Genomic DNA, 10239 nt, shown 5'->3' with positions numbered 1-10239 from the left:
AAAAGTAGTCTACTGGATCCCAATTTAGGCGCCGCAAGGCAAAAAGTAAGAAGTTTTTTTGGACCGATTCAATGCGGTCCGAGTGGACTGCGTATTGTGGACTCCAAACAGGTGATCCGTACTCGAGAATCGGACGGACTAACGAAATAAATAAGGTTTTAGTCAAGTAAGGATCATCAAATTCCTTAGACCACCTTTTTATAAAACCAAGCACACCCCTGGCCTTATTGACAATCGACGAAATATGGTCAGAAAATTTTAATTTTGGGTCCAGAAGAACACCAAGATCATCAACTCCTGTTATTCTGTCCAAAGAGCACCCACTTACAGTGTAAGTCCTGGACAGTGTAAGTCCGACCCTGGACAGAAACACACTTTCAGGACTTGTTACAAAACATAGATCCAAAAGTCGACCAAGAGAATTTGGAATATAATTAACTTGCGACAGGGATAAGTCGAGCAAGCCGTCAATAAAGTCATGTTGTGGTAAAGGGAGAAGGATATTCGATTGCTTTTCTGGGGACCACATTGTGTCAGGTATATGAAAATCACCTAGAATTACCAATTGGTTCCTGTCAGAAAGTTTATTCAAGATGGACTGGATAGCGGACAGATGAGCGGACAGATGATTCTGATATACTGGGAATTCAGAAGATGGCGAAATATAGGAGCACGTAATATAAACTGATCTGTCGGAAAAAGACAGCTTTACACATACGAATTCCGAGTTACGGGAATCGTCCAAAAGTAACTCCTCCGACGCGAGGGTAGATCTAACCGCAATTAAGACTCCACCTCCCCGTCTGGAGGGACGGTCAAACCTATATATGATATAGTGTACATACCTGGGAAGACTTCGGAGTTAAGTATCTCCGGCTTTAACCAAGTCTCTGTGAGCACTATAATATGGGATGCAAATGAAAGACTATAACAATACAATTTGATTAATTTACTACGCAAGCCTCTAACATTTTGATAGATGATAGTAAGTTTTGTAGTTAGTTTTTTGAAGAGGAAGAAGATGAAGAGGGGGATGGTGCAGTGGTCTGGCCACGTGATGGAAGTTTAATTCCCACGGGCACCATTTTCTTATTTTTGATCTTAGCTTCAAACTCTTTTACCACCATACTATCACGCCAAAAATCACCCGAACATATGGTCGAAAAAAGCTCGTTTGGGACAGTTATCTTGAAAGATGTCATGTCCCAAGCGTAAGAGAAGTTAAATATTTCCACTTTTATATTATCGGCTTTTGTTTTGTCTTGTATATAAGACAATACATCCGACGATGTTTGATCAGGGGAAAGCCGAGAAACAAAAATTTGTTTCATTAGTGGAACCACCGCGAGGGGTCAGGCAGCCTACCACAAGCAGCTTTTTTGCCCTTTGGAGATTCATCTAACAGCTTTAAGCCATTAAATTGTGAATTAAGCGCGGAAAGAAGATCATCGGCTCGACGAAAACTATCTCTAGCTACGCCAAAACTGTTGATCAGTTTTTCATCTCGTTCGCAACCACAAGGCAAGCGTCACAACAGTAATTTAGATTTTTACCCTTTGCTAGGTCATCACTTGTACGGCCATTAAAACCAGCGCACTTAGTATGCACCATTCTATCACATAGCCAACAAGTCATTTTTGGCTGCTCAGGTTTTATAACCGGGCAACAATTTTTATAAAAGCAGACAACATTTACGGTTTCCATGTATATCTGAAATTAGACCACTGTACACGAAAACACAAGACCAAAACTTTCAAGCGAGCTGTTAAAAGAACCGCACGAGAGCAGTCTGCACGCTGAGAAATTTAGATTTTGTGTGGGAGAGCGAAAGAGAGAGAGAGAGAGTGAGAGTGAAAAGTGCAGTTTATGTGCATGCAAAAAACAACACCAAACACCACTGCGAACAACGCACAAAAAGGGAGAGTAAACAAAACACAAAGACGAAAAATGCAAAAATACTTTGTATATTTGTTTAAACAAATCACAAAAGAATCACTCGCGAAGCGAACGGATCTTTAATAATTATGTTTAAATATATGATAATTAAAGAAGATTATTAAAAACCACGGCTGGTTTGACAAACACAAAATAAAAACCGGGGCGCAAAAAAAAAACACGACCCTTCGCTTTGAAAGCTAATAGACGTCTTAATAGACGTGTTATTGGTGGTTTCGACGAAGTAAACACTATGTTTCGCGATTGACCATGCCATGCGTGTGTATTTAATTAAAAATGTAAATTATTGAATAAACGTCAAGGTAGTTTGGGTACAGTAGGGGGCAAATACCTCCAAGCCACGCTTACTGCTAATATTTCTTGCATAGCTTGGCGTACGGGATCTGTTCGCTTGTGTACGCAGGTCTGGGAGTCCTCATAGGCAAACAATGAGCGATGACCCTAGTTGTCTTCGACATAGAATGAAGAAATGGCGAAATTATCAAGCAACCAGGAAACAATTGGGAGTTTCATTCATATAATAGTAAGCATTGGTAGTAATGTCAGTCGCGGACTTATTAAATTTGCATATAGGTAACTAAAAGAATGACCTGGACTTATCCAATGCAGTAGGCGTCGATATTATATCGTGTACGATTTGAACGCAACCATTGATCGCAAACGTTTAACAGCATCTACTCTACGTGGCCATATATTTCACAATCAGGGCATAAGAGACCATGTGGGAGATTCAAATGGATGTACAGCAATTATCTTTGTCAAATAACCCCTTAGCGGATCTATCAGATGCGGATCGAAGCACAAGGGAAGCTGGTGCGGCCAGCAGACGCAGCAGACCATTAACTGGCAAGCAATAATAATAGAGACAAGAGAGGAAGAACCTGGAATGCACATCAGCATAGGAATTGCACTAAGGTCGAGTCGCAATAACCCAAAAAATCGGCTCGAACAAAGATTAGATACTGACTCAGTAGTAGATACGTCTAGGGCAGAGAACTTTAAGGAAATATATAGTGTAGTGCGTGCAGCCAGGCAAGAACAGCAACATAACTGTAACAACCCGTTCTTTTAATAAACAACAGACTTTTCGGATTATCAACTTCTTTTTTTAATTTAACTTTAGTATGCTAGCTTACTTCGCCAGAGTCAAAACTAAACTAAAGTAAAGAGTTATTATGAATATCAATAGAGTACCGTCATAGAGCGAAAGCGCGAGCGCGAGAGAGAGAGTGTTGGCCGTCGATCTTCGCTCAGCATCATGGTGCTGGCTCGCACATCCCTTCCTTTCCCACCAGCTTCAGCTTCAGGGTATCCATGTTGTGTGGCTCGTTCTCTTCCGGGGTCGGCAAGCTTGGTCGTGCTTCAGGATCCAGAGTCTGACCCGCATTAAGCATAGGTAAGGGGTCAATGTTAGGCGCCTCGGACTGTGTACTCCGATGGGGAAGCTTTTTAAGATGACTTACATTCCTCATAAGGGTTCGGCCCTGCCCTACAACTTTCACTATATTTCCTTTCGTCTCCACCACTTCGTAGTCAGTAGTGTCGAAGTTCGGAGTAAGCTTGTGGGGAAAAACTACATTTTTAAGGACCACTTTGTCTCCTACGCTGATATCTGCTTCTCTTGCTCAACTTTGGTTGTCTGCAATTTCCTTTCCCTTTTTCTTAAATATACAGTCTCTCAATAAATTTGCCTACCAAATCTTGTATGCCTGGGATCTTATCTCGAATGACTCGATTAAACATTAACTCATTAGTTGAAGCTGTGCCTGTCGTTCCATGAGGAGTGACATTATAAATGAACGTGAACGATCGAATTTCATCCTTAAGATTCCTTTTGTGCAGATGCGCTATTTTCAGACGTTTGTTTGTTTTTACGTACTGTCGACCGGTATCAGTCCGCAGCTGTTTTGGGTACCCAAGTCTAAAGAACACGCGTCTACACGTGTCAATAAGTGACGCTGACGTAATAGATCGCAAAAACTTGAGTTCCATATATCTTGAATAATAACCGATTATGACTTAGATGTATTCGTTATTTGGCAATGGGCCCAGCAAGTCTGTTGCCACTGCAAGCCAAGGACCGTTCGGAAATTCAGTTTTCTTCATCGGCGGCATATGTGGCCACAACACTTTGGTTCTTTTTTGCCGATTCGCCTGGATGGCCTTCGTTTGCCAACGTCAACACTTTCTGCATATGGTTAGATGGAATAAAAATGCGAACTCCCCTCAACATAATTGTTCCCACCACTGACAGTTCATGTCGGAATGGGTACAGTTTACTTGATAGTGCAGAGTTCCAAGAACCCTGTTAGAGGCACATCATTGCGTCAACGATTTCTTCGCCATGAGTGCGGTACCCAGCGTTGTTAATTATTAAGAGTATGCTGTCCCGTAATATCGTAACACTCTGATGGTGTCTGTTCACACAGCCGTGATAAACTGTCAGCAATATTTTCTTTCCCGGATTTGTATATAACTTTAAATTTATAAGCCTGGAGGCGCAATAGCCATCTTTCAATCCGTGCTGGCGGTTTTGATGTTGGTTTAAATTTGTCTCTAGGGGCTTATGGTCGGTCACTAATTCAAACTCCAATCCCAGTAAGTAAAAATAAAATCTCTCTACTGCCCAAGCCAATGCCAAGCTTTCTTTCTCAGTTTGGGAGTATAGTTTCTCCACCTCGGTTGAGCCTCGACTAGAAAATTCAATTATTTTTGGGTTGTAATAATACTGCCCCCAAAGTTAAGGGGTTGGATCTGCTATGAATCTAGTTTTACTATTGGGGTCAATATAAGAAAGACTTGGGATTTTAGCTAACGCTGACATAAGTTTTTGAAACCCCTGATCTTGAACTGGTCCCCAGATAAATTTCTCACACTTCTTTAACCACTCACGCAGTGGTTCCGTCAAATCGGCCAGGTCTGGAATATATTTTCCCACGTAGGTAGGAAACTCCGCGTCTCCTCTTTATTTTTGGGTGCTCGAAAGGAGCCGATAGCAGCTATTTTTTCAGGATCAGCCTTTATTTGTTAAGATGTGTCCCAAAAATTTAGTTTTGATTGTCTTCCAAACACATTTTTCATCGTTTAAGAGTATTATTATATTCTTTAAACACATTACGAACTTTTTCGACAGCAGCATCATGTTCCTGTTCGCTGTTTCCAAAAATTATTAAGTCGTCGATATAATTCATTACGTTATCGCACGGTGAAAGAAGTTCCTCGAGTCGTCTTTAGAACTTTAAAAATGCTGTTGAGATTGTACGAAAATTAAAAGTTGTTCATGATATTGCAGAGCGTGGCGTTAAACTAATGTAATATTATAACAAGAAATTAACAACTGAAGAGCTCGAATATCACAAATTATTACAAGTTGTCAAAGAGTATACAAAGAAGTACCCATTTAGAAGTAAGAAATCGCTTACCATGACCATGAGGCCCTAAGAATTCGCACTTCGCAAATAAGCCGAACCCTAGTGTACAAGTTAACACGATTCGATCATTTGATCGATACGTCAGTAAAGTTCGATGATCAAAATCAAATAAAAATTTCGAAAATAAGATTATAAATATCTTTAACTTTAGTCGCAAACCTGCAGTCGTTGCTGTGCGAAACAGCACGCATCCTAAACTTTGGACTCTGCCTTGCAGAGTCGGCATATGGACAACAACAAACAACAGTGGATAAGGTCCGTTAAACTTGCAATTTGTGCCCGTTGGGCCCATCTCTCTGTGGACTTTTCAAAAACAGTAAACACCAGAGCGACACTGGAAACAATCCCTGCCCATTAGGCTGGTGACTTGTCTCTCACTTGCTAACGCACAGGCCGGCGTGAGATAAGAAAATGATTTCTATTTTTTCCGAGTTAAAAATTTAGTTATTTATTAAATGGATAAAAACACACCTTCTAGTCCACCGCTCTCGGAAGAGCTGAACCGATTCGAGAAGATGAAGAAAATCTCTGGACATACTCCAGCAGAGATACGAGCCATGATTGCCTCAAGGCAATACGATTCTTATGGCCTTTCACAAGGAAGTCTTGGTAAAACCAGCTCTGCTTCAACAGTAACTAATACAGTTACCACTTCTCTAGTTTGTTCAACAACATCAACGTACACTGTGGGAGCTTTGACAAGTACTGCTCCGACAAGTACGGCTTCGACAAGAACTGCTTCAGTTATGTCCACAGGTTATACTACTTCACCAGAGGTTTCCCGTCTTGGGTGCTCGTTTCAGACCATCCCCCCTTCTGGACGCAGGAAGCGGAACCCTACCGATTCTGCAAAAGATCCTACAATATTGTAAAAAATCAAAGAAACCATTTCCCGTGCGTCTATGGGGAAAACAAAACAAGCTTCCCCATCAACTAGTCTGTGCAAAAACCGTTTCGCACCTTTAGCTGAAGAAATAAGCCTTACGGATTATATGGATACTGAGCGCTGACAATTCAAATATCGACCAGCCGCGTCAAACGGCAGCTCCAAAACCTAATGTTAACAGTATCAGTAAGCTAGAAAGCACCCTCAACCAGGTAATCTCTGAAGAAAAATACGACATACGTACCTCCAGATCAGGAATCTCTCGAATCTACACAGCAGATGCAACATCATTCAGAAGTGTGGTTCGTAACTTGACTGCCCTGAATTGCCAGTTTTGGCATCATCAACTCCGTGGGAAAAACCATATAGGCTGGTGCTGAAGAACATACACTCAACTGTTCCAAGAGAAGAAATAGAACGCTGCTTCACAGACAAAGGCTTCGTTGTACTGAACATCTACTCCGCAGGGAAGCCTGGCTGGAATAAAATCTTGGCTGGTGGAAATGACGACGAAGAAGCCATTATCGCACAAACTAGACAAAATCTGTTCTTTGTAAATCTTAAGCCGACTCCGAATGTGGCCGAGTCTCTAAAAGTAAGCCGTATTGGAAGGCACAGGGTTACAGTGGAGAAGGATACTCGCAACAAGGACATAGCTCAATGTTGCAATTGACAAAATTTTGGCCACACCCGGAATCGCTGTCATTTAAGCCCAGTTTGCGGGAATTGTGTGGGTGAGCATCCTACCGGTTCTAAATCATGTGAGACACACCTAAACAATCATTAAGTATGTGCAAACTGCATGGAGAATCACCCTGCCAGTTTTGAAGGCTGCAAAGTCAGAATAGAATTGAGTAAAAAATTAAAGCCAGGGCCTAGACCACCCAACTACACCATTAACAGAAATAATGAAATCCGCCATGTACAATACGCGTCGTCGTCAGCTGTCAGAAATGGAGACTCCTATGCTGACATAACAAGAACTAAAGCTGAAAACAACTACAGCGTTCCTGCTAAGAACACAATCACTCTAAATACTGGGGAGCAATACAACTCTAACAGGAACCTTGCCATTCTCGAGAAGGCAATCTTGGACATTAACCAGATTAGATCAAATTTTTAAATTAGTCATGGAAACAATTGAGTCCAACAAAGCTTTTCGTGATCTAGTCCACGTTCTGATTTCTACAAAATGATAGTCTTAAACTTAAAAATCGGATTATGAAACGCAAGAGGATTAGTACAGAAGAATAAAGAACTTCGACTTTTTCTTATTGCTCACATAGACATCATGCTTATTACTGAAACTCATATGCGCCCTGGACTAAAAGTATACACTCCTGGCTATGAACAATATTATGCCAATCATCCAAGTAACACCGCAAAAGACGGTTCTGCAATCTTCATCAAAGCCAATATTCGCCACAATCAAAATAAATCAACAATGCGCACTGATTTACAAGTCACCAGTCTCGATGTACCAACGAGTGGTGGTATTATCAAAATAGCTTCTCTGTATCTTCGTCCAAATAAGTTGGACTAAAAACGATTTTGATCAGCTACTGATCACATTGGGCCCCAAGTGTATAGCAGGAGGGGATTACAATGCTAAGCACCTAAGGGCATGCAGTCGAGAAAAACGACTACAAGAGGCCATCATAACTAGTTCTAGCGAAGTTCTAGCTACAGGTGAACCTACCTTTTACTCATCTAACACTTGACTGACGCCAACAGCTTTGAACTTTTTTTTATCGTAAATGGGGTGCCAATAAATAAACTTTTAATTGAAACAAAATACGATCTATCTTCTGATCACCTACCTATAGTAGCAACATTAAGCCACACTTCCTAATATAAATCCAGAAAAAAATCCTTACTAGCTCCTAACTCCTCTCTCGAAACATTTAGGAATGTCCTAGACAGAAGCATTAACCTAAACATGGACATAAATTATCCAGAAGACATCGAAGATGCCTTAGTGATGTTCATGGACAAAATTCACGTGGCTGCGACACTTGATACACCAGGAAGCAGAAATTTTCCTACCCAGAGTTGACGCAGTATACTTCCACAAAACGCTTCAGTTCTCATACATCTCAAACGAAGAGCAAGACGAGCATTTTCCAGAAAGGTCAAATCGTCTTAACAAGGTTCTGGTGAAAAACAAACAAGACTACTTTGACCAAATGCTGGAAAATGCAAGTCCTGATGCATCGACTAACTACTCGCTGTGGAAACTCACGAATAACCTTAAAAGACAAGTTATTCCTAAGGCTTTCATCTGAAATCCGGCTGTTGGTTGGTGCGGCTCCAGTCAGGAGAAGGCCGATATCTTTGCACGCAGCTTAGAGGATAGATTTAAGCCATTGAATCTTACTCCGGCAGAGCACCGAAACAGGGTGCAAACACTCTTGGACCAACCTTTTCAAATAGCCCTTCCCACAAACCCGGTTACTTTGGAAGAGGTAGTAACTCAAATTAAAAAGCTCAAACCTAAAAAATCGCCTGGTGAGGACCTCCTCGATAACAGGACGCTCAAACTCCTTCCCACAAAGCTGTAGTTTTCTTAGTCCTATTGTTCAATAGCGCTCTAAGGCTGGGACACTTTCCAAGCAAATGGGAATCAGCAATCATAACGATGATTCCGAAGCCTGGAAAGCAACCCACTGAAGTAGATGCATATAGGCCCATTTGTATTCTACCCGCGCTAGGGAAAATGTTGGAAAGGGTAATATTAGAACGCATCCTCAAACTTCCAAGCATGAGCCAAGCTATTCCAAAGTGGCAGTTCGGTTTCCGAAAAAGTCATGGCACTCCAGAACAGCTACACCGAGTGACAAAATTTGCTTTGGATGCAATGGAGGACAAGATGTATACAACAGCTGTATTCATGGATATACAACAAGCCTTTGATAGGGTCTTGTATGATGGTCTTCTAAGTAAGCTTAAGACCATTTTGACGCCACAGCTATTTCTTCTTATCAAAAGCATTCTATCGAACAGACAGTTCAGTGTGGTTGTCGATGGCGACAAATCGTCTACGCGTACAATCTCTGCAGGAGTACCCCAAGGCAGTGTTTTAGGCCCGACTCTTTATTCGCTGTATACTTCTGATATGCCGGATTCCTGGTGCTGTACAGAAGTTGAATACGAAAATGTTCTTATTGCAACCTACGCAGATGACACCGCGGTAATGGTCAGGAGTACAAGCATAAGTGATGCAGCCAGGGGCCTACAGGAATATGTGACGGCCTCCAAGAAGTGGGCAACGGAATGGAATATCGGCATTAATTGCAGCAAATGTGCTTGCGTCACATTCACAAAAAGGCCTTTGAACTGCTCTGGAATTTCCATGCTCGGCTCCACACACGAGACCTTCTACAAATACCTCGGGGTGATTTTGGACAGAGGACTAACGTTTCAAAGACATACGACTATAATCAAGCAAGCAGTACTTTCAAAGGCTGCAAAAATGTCGTGGCTCTTATCGCCGAGAAACAAACTCTCATTGGCAAATAAAGTTTGCCTGTATAAATCCATCCTGACCCCAATTTGGAAGTATGCGTTGCAAATATACGGAATTACGGCCAGAACTAATCTGAATAAAATAAGAGTTGCTCAAAGTAAAGTAGTTAGATCACTATGTAACTCCCCCTGGTACATGAGAACCAGAGATATAAAAAGAGATCTTAATATGGCGATGTATTGAGGTCCCACTCGGAAAGTTATATGCGGCGACTAGGTTACCACCCCAACACCCTGGCGAGAAGGCTTATTCATCCCCCGAAAAAAAGAAGGCTAAAAAGAATCCACTCACATGATTATTATAATTATTTGTTCATAACTAAGAAACTAACTTAATTTGTAGTAATGTTGCTTGTAAGTAATGTATAAGTAATGTATATATTGGTATGCCTATGCTGTAAAATTTTACGTAAAACCTGGTTAAGCTGCCACATAGGTAGC

The 10239-nt window shown here is 41.4% G+C and overlaps 1 long non-coding RNA gene across 1 annotated transcript; it reads right to left on the bottom strand.

Moving 5' to 3' along the window:
* Positions 1-3040: 3040 nt before the first annotated feature.
* On the bottom strand, positions 3041-7967 carry LOC117141924. The gene is made up of 2 exons (XR_004459517.1): positions 6518-7967; positions 3041-5203 (listed from the first exon to the last, which is right to left on the bottom strand). It is a non-coding gene; the product is annotated as an uncharacterized LOC117141924 (long non-coding RNA).
* Positions 7968-10239: the final 2272 nt, after the last annotated feature.

The sequence above is a fragment of the Drosophila mauritiana genome, chromosome 3L, assembly GCF_004382145.1.
Source record: "Drosophila mauritiana strain mau12 chromosome 3L, ASM438214v1, whole genome shotgun sequence".
Lineage (NCBI taxonomy): Eukaryota > Metazoa > Arthropoda > Insecta > Diptera > Drosophilidae > Drosophila > Drosophila mauritiana.
The sequence above is the reverse complement of the archived record's forward strand: the minus strand, read 5'-3'. Positions and strand labels throughout refer to the sequence as shown.